General features: G+C 35.6%; 1 protein-coding gene across 5 annotated transcripts in view; it reads left to right on the top strand.

Annotated features, from left to right (window-relative positions):
• Positions 1-12,830, top strand: part of LOC136335945 (uncharacterized) — a 166,523-nt gene that overhangs the window by 104,435 nt on the left and 49,258 nt on the right. For 3 of the 5 annotated variants that reach the window (XR_010731340.1, XR_010731338.1, XR_010731339.1), the window contains one exon: positions 1,940-2,120. The exons of the other annotated variants lie outside the window; for them this stretch is intronic. The gene's annotated coding sequence lies outside the window, so the exon portion shown is untranslated. Of the gene's footprint in view, positions 1-1,939; positions 2,121-12,830 lie in introns of those variants that run through there. 5 annotated transcript variants of the gene reach the window in all.

Genomic DNA, 12,830 nt, shown 5'->3' with positions numbered 1-12,830 from the left:
TTTTTTTTTGCTCTGCAGAAGCTTTTTAGTTTGATATAGTCCTATTCATTTATTTTTGCCTTTACTTCCTTTGCCTTTGGGGTCAAATTCACAAAATATTCCCTGTGGCCAAAGTTATTAAGTTTAGTACCTATGTTTTCCTCTATATAGTTTATTGTTTCAGATCTTATATTTAGGTCTTTGATTCATTTTGAATTAGTTTTTATGCATGGAAACAAGGTGTAGTCAGGTTTCATTGTTTTGCATGTGGCTTTCCAATTTTCCCAGCACTATTTATTAAAAAGACTTTCTTTTCTCCATTGTGTGGTTTTGGTTCTTTTGTTGAAGATGATATGTCCATATATACGTGGTTTTATTTTCAAGCTCTTGACTCTGTTACATTGGTCTGTACTTCCATTTTCCTGCCAATACCATACTGTTTTGATTATTGTAGTTCTATCATATAATTTAAAATTAGGTAGTGTGATACCTCTGGCTTAGTTTTTTTTCTCAAGATTGCTTCAGCTACTTGGATTTTTTTTGCGGGGGGAAGACTATAGGGCAGATAAGGGGTTTGTTGTTATGGAAAAAAGGTGACTGGCAGACTTTTGGTGGTTTGAGTGACTCAAAGGAATCTGTTTTATCACTATCCCCATTGATGAGCAGATTTTTAAGATTTATGTACAAATGAAAAATGCCTAGAATAGCCAAAACAAATTTTAAAAAGAAGAATAAATTTATAGAGTTTTTACTTTCCAGTTTTAAAACTTGCTGTAAAGCTACAATAATCAAGGCAGTATAGCACTGGGATAAGAATAGCTATAAATCAGTGAAGCAGACTGTGAGTTTAGAAATAAATCTTTATTTTTGCAATCAATTATTATTATTATTTTTACAAAAGTGCCAAGATAATTTCTTGAAGAAAGGGTAGTCAATTTAACAAATGATGCTGGGGCAATGAAATATAAACATATAAAAAATAATTTAGACCCTCAGTTTATACACTACACAAAAATGAACTCAAAATAAATTATAGACTTAAAAGTAAAAGCTTAAACAACAAAACTTTGGGAAGAAAAGGGAGACTAAAACCTTTGGCACCTTGAGTTAGGCAATGATATTTTAGATATGACAGACATCATAAGCACTGTCCATGAAAAAAAATATTGATAAAGTGGGCCTTATTAAATTAAACTTTTGCTTTTAGAAAATACCATTAAGAAAATGAAAAGACAAACAAGAAACTGGAAAATAATATTTGTAAAATACATATCTAAAAACAATTTGTATCTAGAATTTATAAAGAACTCTCATAACTGAACAATAAGAAGACAAACCACCCAAATGAAAACAGACAAAAGATATGAACAGACATTTCATATCTAAATGAGTGTCTAAAATCATACAAAAATATGTATTTCTTATTATTCATTAGGGAAGTGATTCATACCCACTAGAAGGGCTATAATCAATAAGAAAAGAGTAATGAATGTTGGCAAACGTGGTAAAATAGGAACCCTCATACATTGTAAATGGGAATGTCAAGTGGTTCATACTCCTTCATAACTGTTTGACATTTTCTCTAAAAATTAAGCATAAAACTACCATATAGCCCAGCAATTCCACTCTTAGGTATTTACTCAAGAGAAATGAAAATACATGTCTACACAAAGACTTGCAGACAAATATCTATAGCAGCATTACTGAATAAGAACCCAACATTAAAAACAATCTAAATGTCCACCAACTGGTGAATGGATAATCAAAATGTAGAGTAGTTATATAATGAAATACTACTCAGGGCCCTAGCAGGTTGGCTTAGTGGTAGAGCATTGAACTGGCATGTAGATAGATGTCCTGGGTTTGATTCCTGGTCAGGGCACACAGGTGAAGCACCCATCTGATTCTCCACCCTTCCCCTTCTCACTTCTCTCTCTCTCTCTATCTTCTCCTCCTGCAGCCATTGTTTGATTGGTGCAAGTTGGCCCAGGGCACTGAAGATTTCACCATGGCCTCCGCCTCAGGCACTAAAAAGAGTTCCCTCACTCAGTTGCTGAGCAATGGAGCAACACCTCAGATGGGCAGAGCATCACACCCTAGTGTGATCCTCCATCGGGCACATGCGGGAATCTGTCTTTGCCTCCCCTCCTCTCACTGAATAAAAGAAAAAAAAAGAAATACTATTCAGCAACAAAAGAGACAAATACAAGTTACTTTTATTGGGGGGGAAAATGTTCTAAAACTGATTTACAGGGATGATTGCATCACTTAGGAGTTACTAAAAATCACCAAATTATATAGCTGAAGTGGATTAAATAAAATATACCTCAGTAAAAAATTTTAAATTGCTTTAATCTAGGTAGATGGTTAGAAAAGGTGACAGGTGATTTTGGGACTGGAAGGTGGTAGACATTGGAACTACCCTGGGAAGTGCCTGCATCTATAAAAGCAAGTAATGAATGAAGGAAAGCCAGAATCTACAAACTCTTTAATTTAAAATAACTCTACTCCTTTATAAAATTTTATCAAATAAATGCATTCAAGACCCCAAAAGTGACAAAATAATGGCAAAACTAAGAAGTGAGTTTTGAATCTACTTAAAATTTAGAACCAAGATTAAATGAATGTGAAAATTATAATGGCTGAACAGGATGCCATTGGATAATATAAAGCTATGGACAATGTAAAATTATAACTAACACAAATCAGAGTCAGAAAGATGGAAGGTGGAAGAAAGTGTAGGTGAGATTATTTCTTCACTTTCTATAGCAAGCAATTAGTAACTACTGTGTCAAATTGAAACATGATAAAAACAAACAAAAATAATGATGTATGACCCAGCAATCCCTTTACTGGGTATCTACTTAAAATACTATGCAAAGACACATGCACTCACATGTTCACTGCAGCATTATTCATGATGGCCAAGACATAGAAATAAGCAGTGTCCTGTGATAGAGGATTGGATAAAGAAGAAGTGCTAAGTATATACAATGGAATGCTACTCAGCCATAAGAAATGATGACATAGTGACATTTAGGACAACATGGATGAATCTTCAGAACATTATACTGAGTGAAATCATTAAATCAGAAAAAGCAAAGAACTATATGATTTCACACATAGGTGGGATATAAAACTTAGACTCATGGACATGGATAAAAGTTAAGTGGTTACCAGGGAGGGGGGTAGGGGGGAGGGGAATAAAGAGGGACAAAGATATAGTAATAGAAAATGATTTGACTTTGAGTGACTGGCACACAACAATTCAAATGCTATAGAGATGTTTACCTGAAACCTATATACTCTTTTGATCAATGTCACCCCATTGTCAGGGACCGAAAAGCCAACAGAATTTTTGAGGTTGAGATTTTGGGGGGACAGAGGTGTGGGGAACTGACTGTAAGCTAACAGTCTGCCCAACCCCCCCCCCCCCGACTTCTCTTGCCTGATTAAGTTGCAAAAGGCTAAGCCCTTCCCCACACCTCCATGTTAGCTGTGATGCTCATAATTGTCCTTCCCCCCTTGTTCCCTGGAAAGACTGGAGGCAAGTTTCTATTTTGTGTAAAGTTAGGATGTTAATGTATGGTGGGGGTTTTCTGCACTTGGTAAAATTCTTGGGTTGCCTTGGAAACATAATCAAAGATCTCATTGATTTGCTAATGTCCCACTTTGTCCTATAAATAAAGGAAGATGAGGCTTTTTGAGGCCCTCTGTTTTAGCTATCAGCTTTTCAGAGGCCTTCCAAACCCATTTTTTAAAAATTATTTAAGCCTATTTTTAAAATTTCACACCGTTCCCACTCAGGACCTGGAAATACTAATCGTGCTGGTTCGCAACACCCCATTAAATTTAATTAAAAGAATAAATTAATAAAAATGTATGATGATCCTGACCAGGTGGTGCTGCAATGGAGAGCATTGGACAAGGATGTGGGGGACCCAGGTTTGAAGCCTCTGGGTCACCGGCTTGAGCGTGTGCTCACCAGCTTGATTGCAGGGTTGCTGGCTTAAGCATGGGATTATAGATATGACCTTGTGGTTGCTGGCTTGAACAATCTCTTGAACCCAAAAGTTGCTGGTTTGAGCCCAAGGTCACTCAATCTGCTGTAGTCCCCCCCCCCCCCGCCCCTGTCAAGACACATATGAGAAAGCAATCAATGAACAACTAAGGAGCTGCAACGAAGGATTGATGCTTCTCATCTTTCTCCCTTCCTGTCTGTCCCTTTCTGTCCCTCTCTCTGTCTCTCTTTCTGTCTCTCTCTCTGTCACAAAAAACAAAACAAAACAAAACAATAAACAAAAAACTATGATGACTCCAAACCCTTAAAACTATTGCATGTTCTTTAAAGAAAAATTTATCCAAAGTCAGCCATTTACTCGATTTCATTTCCATTTTGTTTTCTTTGATTAAATTCAAGTACAATTTCTCTATGTATCTATGTATCTATCTATCTATCATCTATCTATTTATTTATGTATTAATGGCTATAATGACTTTCACTTAAGGTTAATGATTAAAACATAGTTCTTGGTAGTGAGACTTTAGGTGATTTTTAAAATTTTAAATGTTTTTCAAAGTGGCTTGATTTAAAAAAAAATAATGTGCAGGCATCAATTTTAAAAGTTTATTATATTGAAAAACACAGACTGAAACAACATAAAATAAGTTTAAGGATTAGGGATGCTGTTTGGATTGTTATCCTTTCTTATTCAATCCTCATAGTTGTATACCTGTTATGAGATTCTCCTTATGTTGTTTTGTGCCACACTTAGGCTTTATAAACTTTTCTACTCTACTGCTAAATTTGAGGTCTTTGGAAGGAGTTACAAAGGACATTGGTGGCTCTAATTCATACACATGGTAGGTGCATTTCTTCTTGTATTGTTTACTCCTGTATTTTGACTATTATGGACAACCCATTAGACATCATGTTTAACTGACAGCCTTTTCTAGGAAGTAAAGCTGATTTTTCAATAATCCTTAAGGTCAGCAATATTGTCAGCATTTCTCAACTGTATGTAAAACTCATAATGTAAGATTCTCAACTTATTTTTAGAGTACACAAACAATAGTTATTTCAGCTTTGTCACTATTGCTATGTATCTTTGGGTAAATTACTTAACCAAAGCCTCAGTTTCTGTAGCGGTGAAATGGGGACAGTAACAGACCCTAACTCTTACTATTGCTGAAAGGATTAAAAGAATGAATCTCTGGAAAACCCTGGGAGCAGTGTTGGTAAAATATCTGTTCTCCAAATATTCCAAAAATTTATATGGAATCAAAAAAGAACATGAATAGCCTCAGAAATCCTGAAAAAGAAGAATAAAGTAGGGGGTATCACACTTCCTGATATCAAGTTATACTACAAGGCCATCGTACTCAAAACAGCCTGGTACTGGCATAAGAACAGGCATACAGATCAATGAAACAGAACAGAGAATCCAGAAATAAACCTATATCTATAAGGACAATTGATATTTGACAAAGGAGGTAAGAGCATAAAATGGAGTAAAGACAGTCTCTTTAACAAATGATGTTGGGAAAATTGGACAGATATTTGCAAAAAAATGAAACTGGATCATCAACTTACACCATTCACAAAAATAAACTCAAAATGGATGAAAGACTTAAATGTAAGTCATGAAACCATAGGATCTTATAAGAAAACATAGGCAGTGAGCTCTCCAACATCTCTCACAGCAATGTATTTGCTGATTTATCTCCATGGGCAAGTGAATAAAGGACAGGATGAACAAATGGGACTATATCAAACTAAAACGCTTTTGCACAGCAAAAGAAACCATTAACAAAATAAAAAGACAACCCATATAATGGGAGAATATATTTGCCAATACATCTGATAAGGGGTTAATAATCAAAATTTATAAAGAACTTGTAATACTCAACACCAGGAAGGTAAACAAGCCAATCAAAAAATGGGCAAAAGAAATGAATAGACACTTCTCCAAAGAGGACATACAGATGGCCACCAACAGGCAGATAAAAAAAAATGTTCAATATCATTATTCATTAGCGAATTGCAAATTAAAACCAAAATGAGATATCACCTCACACCAGTCAGAATGGTGCTCATTAACAAAACAACACATGATAGGTGCTGGTGAGGATGTGGAGTAAGGGGAACCCTCCTGCACTGCTGGTGGGAATGCAGACTGGTGCAGCCACTGTGGAAAACAGTATGGAGATTCCTCAAAAAATTAAAAATGGAACTGCCCTTTGACCACCCAGCAATCCTATGAGTATATTTTAGTAATATATTCTATGAGTACCAAATCACTGATTCAAAAGAAGAAATGTACCTCCATGTTTATTGCAGCATTGTTTACAATAGCCATGATCTGGAAATAGCCCAAGTGTCCTTCAGTGGATGAGTGGATTAAAAAGCAGTGGTACATATACACAATGGAATACTACGCAGCCATGAGAAAGAAGGAAATCTTACCTTTTGCGACAACATGGATGGACCTGGAAACCATCATGCTAAGTGAAATAAGTCAGGCAGAGAAAGAAAAATATCATATGGCCTCATTCATTTGAAGAATCTAATGAACAATGTGAACTGAGGAAGGGAACAGAGGCAGAGGCGGGATCAAAGGGACCAGAGGGAAAGCCATCAGAGGGAAAGTGGAAGAGAAGATGGAATCAGAGAAGGGAAAGAGATTAGTGAAATTATATATACATAACAGCATTATAAAGAACAGGACACAAATCCTGGAGGGAAGGGGGGATGGCACTGAGGGGGTGGGGGCAGAAGGGGGGCTGAGGGGAACACAAGGGTGGGGGAGATATATTTGGTGGGACACTTGAATCTAGGTAAACACAATAAATTGAAATCATAAATAATTTACAAAAATGTTTGTTCTCAATAACTGTAGGTTGCTGCTGTTCTTTTTTTGTTTGTTTGTTTGTTTGTTTGTTTTCAGAATAGAGCCTGGTATATAGTTTAAAGACAGTTATTCTAGAGGTTAGGGTTCTTCCCCCAGGTCTGCCCAGCAGTAGCTGGGAAACCTTGGGGAAATCATTTCTTTTTTCTGGGTTGCCATTTCATCTTGTAAAACAAAAAGAATGAAGTAAATAATCCCCAAACCCTCCTGAATCAGTTACTCTGTAAATTTGTGATCCAGAATACTTAATTCTTTTAGCTGATTAAAAGATTCAGGTTGAAAATGATTGATTTAAATTATCTTTATTGTGCTTATTACTCACAATAATGGATGTCTCAGAATAATTATTCTCTCTAATTTATTTTGACAGCATTAACTTGGCCTAAAATCATGTATTTTTTTTCTCTGTTCCTTTTGTCTTTCATTACCCCTCACCCAACATCTGACCTGTTCATTTCATGTTCTGAGCTTTTGAATTAGGATGGAATTTTGTTACTCCTAACCTCTGAGCCAATATGATTTACAATAGAATCCACCACTTTGAAGAATTCCCAAATGCAATAAGAAGATCCTTATAAACCATACCTTCTCACAGGGTGTACATGGGACCTCATGCTGTAGCTTTTTATTACTCCATGTTGTGACTTTTTTATTATTAGTTTTTAACAAAACAGAAGGAGGAAGAGAAAATTGTTATCATTCCCCTTGAGCATTTCTTAGTTATGGGAATGGAAGTTTAACTATTGGTGGAGACTCCAAGGGAATTTGAAATAGTTTTCCTATTTATCCAAACTAACTCCTATGAAAAAGGTAACCTTTGCCACTGATTTAATAACAGTCATTCAACTCAATTATGTAAACACCTGGCACTTTTGATTCTTCTGGAGTATTACTAAATTTAAAAAATGCTCTTTAGCATACTAAGAATAAAGTTAATCCTGTCTGCTTATCTAGAAACATAATATTCTATAATATGAAGGTAATAAATGTTGAAAAGAGACTTTTTTGAGATATGTAAGCAATATAATTTTTACTTTCAGTGACCAACTGCATGTAATTGTGTAAAATAATGAATTTAGATTAAGTTAAGTCTGCTAAGCTCTTGCATACTTTGTCTATAGTACCAATAATGGATGGAGATTCTCACCCCATAGGAGTGAAACACCCACTGTGGTTATCTGTAACCAGGTGAACTGTGACATCTGTTCTTGAGCTAAAATATACTAATAGGAAGATTGAGGGTCAAAGCACATGGTCCATTCTTCTGTACTTTTTTCATACAAAAATATTAATTTTTAAATGAAAATATATACATTTCTATACTTTAAATCTCTACATAAATAAGAGTTCCAAAAATGTAAACTCCTTTGTACAATATATCTCTGGTCATTTTTTACTCTAAAAAGTAAATATTGTCTTAGTTAGTTTTCTTCTATTTGTGAAAGAAAGCCATTCAGTTTTTCTCAGTGGCCAGGAATGTCCTCTATTTCTTCTCCTTGTTCTTGAGGACTCAAACTGTCTTAATTCTTCTTCCATGAGACTTGACCTCAGGGCAGCCTTGGGGAAGAGAAATTAAGAGCAGTTAGGTTTGTCTCTCTTTCTTTCTTTTTTTTTGTCTCTCTTTCTTAATGGGTTTGAATTGCCTTTCTCATAACACACCTGACTTATGTTGGTTTGGCTTTTTAACTGGGCTTAAATTTATCTACTCTTGTTTTCTGATGCCTGATTTCTCTGTTTTATAATCTCAATTCTTAAAGGGGAGGAACATTATAATCATTATTTATTATGACTTTATGAAGTCAGTGTAGGTTTGCCATATGGCTATGCAAGATTTTTATTTTAAAAAATTGTTTTTGTTTTATATTTAACTTTACAGATATCCCAAGCAATGAGGCCATAGGTTAAATTGTCCAAACCTCTTGGACTCAACTTTGCATTTTCTTTCTTGAGACTTTTAAATGAGTGGTTCCAACAGGGTTCCATAACAGAATCATGTCTACAGATTTCATAAACAGTGAGACCTCATGAAGGTATTGAATCAGAAACTCTTTGGTGAAGTTGTGTCATAAGGATACAGCACCAACATGACATGAGTTGGACAATTAAAATTCTTTCTCTTGGGTATGGAATCCAGAAAACATGAACACTGAGGCAGGACCATCTTAAATATTATTGAAATAAGGGACTTATCCTAGGAGTTGATCCTAACACAAGTAAGGGAGGAACAGGGAAAGTGAGTCTGCAAGGGGAAGTTGGAGAGTCAGAGAAACAGTCGCTGTAAGCAGTCTACCTGAGCCGTGGGAAGGCGGACAAGTCACAGTTCGTAGGAACTTCAGAGAGATGTCTGGAGGGGCAGTTTGTAGAGTTCTATGGAAAGGCCACTCTGAGGAAGCTGTGAGTCCTCAGCCAAATTCCTAGTGGTCGGACAATCTTGGATGGCTGTTGGTCAGAAGGACCAGCAGCTGGAAACATGAGTTAGAAGTACAGCAAAAGAGATCAAGAATATGCTGCTCCCCCCCCCCCTCCCGCCCAGGAATCCCTGTACAATATCTGACTGGGTCTCCAAGAGTAATGGCTTCTACTTCACTTCTTCCTTCCAAGTCTTAGGAAAGTCCTCCCCCTTTTTTTTTGACCAACTCTAATTCATACACATAAAGAGAAGAAAATTCTGAGAAATGTAGCTCCTCACCTTAGCAAAGTTCATATCGTGTAATGTAGCACAGTGATCACAGAACAAAGTTGTGAGGGAGTGAAAACGATGAATAAGGAAAGGAACAGGCCAACAGAGAGAGGAGTATGCATGTGTGTAAAGAAGCAAAGGATTATGTTCCCACTGAGAGATGGCAAGAATAACTGGTCCTCAGAGCCACCTTGGTTTTCAACGATTTATCAATTTCAAACCCTGTGTATCCTCACAGTTAATCTCTCTTTTTCTGAAGTATTTGGATACTATTATCTTGAAAACAAAAGAGCCTATTTATCTAAAATTTGTCTCCAAAATAAAATTAGATACACAGTAAAGTGCTTTTAATTAGCTGCTCAAAGATTTTTCCTAATTAACCAGAAAATATATAGTCAGTGTCTAGTATAAGATATGTTAGCCTATTGCTAATATTCAAAAAGTATTTGTAAAATGAATGAACAAATGAATGAATGAATATATGGACTATGGTATGTTCTGCCAATTTTTATATACAAATCAATAAAACTGTATGAGAACTTAATGCTTTAGACCCTCCATCAAACTAAGCAGGTGCTGTGAGTCGATTTCTTATAGTTATTAACTTTGTTGAGTCTTTGTTGATATTCCTTAGTGTCTACTGTCATACTTTAGATAAGAAGGCTTGTCAGGGTTAGGTAAGACATGTGGGATTCTAGAACATTCTGAAGATCTAGATATGGTAATTCAATCTAAGGCATTTGATTCATTATTATATTCCTTGCAATAGTTGAGCTAACCAATTCTGGAGCTGTGGTCTAGAATATTAAGTTTGAAATACCTTATCAGAGACTTGTTGAGATGGCCTTTTAACTCTAGAGTGATCACTTTTTTTTATGTGAAATTTTACTGCTTAATTGGGGATATAGTGAATAACACACCTACATATAGGAATGAATTTTGCATATTCTTATGATTATGTGAAAGGAACAAACCTTGACTTTTTACATTTTACTTTTCTCCCTTTGTTATTCTGGTATATGAGAAGGTGAGAGGAGTAAATTATGTTCCTGTCTGAAATGGTATGGTAAAAGATCTGCTAGCTTCTCTTTCTTCATTGAAGACTTGGTGAAGGTCGGATGGACTGGTAGAGAAATGTGTTCTCAAATATAAGGTTGAAATAAAAATAGACTCAACTGTTTGATGTTAGACTAAAACCAAATTCTGAGACCTTGAAGGATCAAAACACATCAGTGTAACCAGTCCTCTGATCTGGAAATGGAACATTACAGTGTACCTGAAGCGTCTCCTGTCCTTACTTCCAACTATGACCTCCCAAGCTAAACATTGTCCTAATTTTTAACACCATCAATAAGAAGATTTGCTTGTTTTTGAATTTCACAGTGCCTGATGGTGGAATACAGTATTAGATCTCTTCGCCAAGCTCTTTTTTCTCCCTAGGAACAACTGATGAAGACACTGCAATATCTAATGTATCAGTGGCTTAATGAAGCAAGTTCTGTCTACATGATCTCCATGAAAAGTGAACAATCCAGCTCACTGACCAACTGATCTTCCACACATCTGGTCTTTGAGCTATAGCTAAAGAAGCTGTTTGCCTGATTAAACTGTTAACTCTCCATTCAGATCTTTAGACTTTGGTTAGACACCCACTAAATGAGGCATGTGTGTGCAAATGCCTTCCAAACTGAGCAGATACAAAGAAATATTATCCTTTAGTACCCATTTGATCCCCCTTTTTAACCCAAGAAAACATAAATGCAACAATAGATCAATTTGACTGTAAATATTATCTAAGTATGTCCTTTAAAAGCCAAAGGAATGTCAGATACAATTTATTTTCCACCAGTGCAAGCTGAGACATTAAGTGGCAATTCTACTTCCATTAGCTAAATCTGGCAAATATGCAACTGTTTAAAGGCATTGTCGATAGCCATTGCACAATTAAGTATTTGTACTGATGCCTTATTAAATTACCTTTTTCAAGTAGGCATAATAAACTAGGAGTTCACTGTACAGATTTTCATGGGGAAAGTCAGACCAGTATGGGATTTATTTAGACCAAATTTAGTGCCTTGAGTAATGAAGTAAATGTTATATATTTTTACCAAATAAATCCTAATTTTCTTAAAAACTATTTTTTAGGGTCAAGAAACAGCACATAAAAATCCATGCAAATATAATTGTCATGATTTATAATGTTATTGAAACAACTTTATAATTGTGCTTGTCTGTTTAATAACAAAATTTATTTTCTTTTTGACTGAGACTATTGCCCTACACAAGGATTTTTCATCTTTGCATAAAAAAGCTGATATTTCTCCCAAACTTTAAGATCCCTACAGGGGCTGAATGGTAAGTGGGTGAATGGGAAGAGGGGATGATGCGAAAGGTAATGGAAAAGAAGACAAGGAGGCTTTGGAGAAGATTGTTAAACAACTGGCTAAAGAAGGCTTTTTGATACCTTTTGGGAAATTATAATCTTCTCGAAGAACCCTTCTGCATATTTTCTGCATGGCAGTGTTAACTAGAAAGTTCTCTATTTAGTAATGCATTGATCTCTTTTTCTTTAGTCACTGGGTACAGTTCTTGTCACATAATTCTATTTTTTGCCAAGTATTACTGAAAAATAATCGACACATCACTGTATAAGTTTAAAGCATATAGCATGATAGTTTAATTTACTATATTGTGAAATGATAATCATCACAGGTTCAACCACATCCATTGTCTCATATAGGTACATTAGAAAGAAAAGAAAGAGGAAAAACATTTACTCCTTTTGATGTGAACTCTTAAGATTTACTTTCTTAACAATATACAACAGTATTAGCTATAGCAGAGGTCGGGAACCTTTTTGGCTGAGAGAGCAATGAACGCCACATATTTTAAAATGTAATTCCGTGAGAGCCATACAATATGTTTAACACTAAATACAAGTAAATGTGTGCATTTTATGTAAGACCAACACTTTTAAAGTACAATAAGTCTCTGAATTCTTTTTAATAACGTTGTTATGCTGTTGCTAATCAATGATGAATAAAGTACTTCCTACCCTTAATGCGACTTCTGGTGCTGCATGGTTTTGCTGATGGCTTTGTAGTCTGGTTGATACGTGGTGAGCTTAAGCTTCATGCAGGCGTTGAGACTTCCATCTGTTAAACGTGATCGTAGGTTGGTCTTAAGATTCTTCAGATGTGAGAAAGACTGTTTACATGCATACATAGAGTCAACCATTGTCAGTACAGCAATACTCACACGCT

Source organism: Saccopteryx bilineata, chromosome 4 (assembly GCF_036850765.1).
Source record: "Saccopteryx bilineata isolate mSacBil1 chromosome 4, mSacBil1_pri_phased_curated, whole genome shotgun sequence".
In the NCBI taxonomy this organism is placed as follows: domain Eukaryota; kingdom Metazoa; phylum Chordata; class Mammalia; order Chiroptera; family Emballonuridae; genus Saccopteryx; species Saccopteryx bilineata.
The sequence above is the reverse complement of the archived record's forward strand: the minus strand, read 5'-3'. Positions and strand labels throughout refer to the sequence as shown.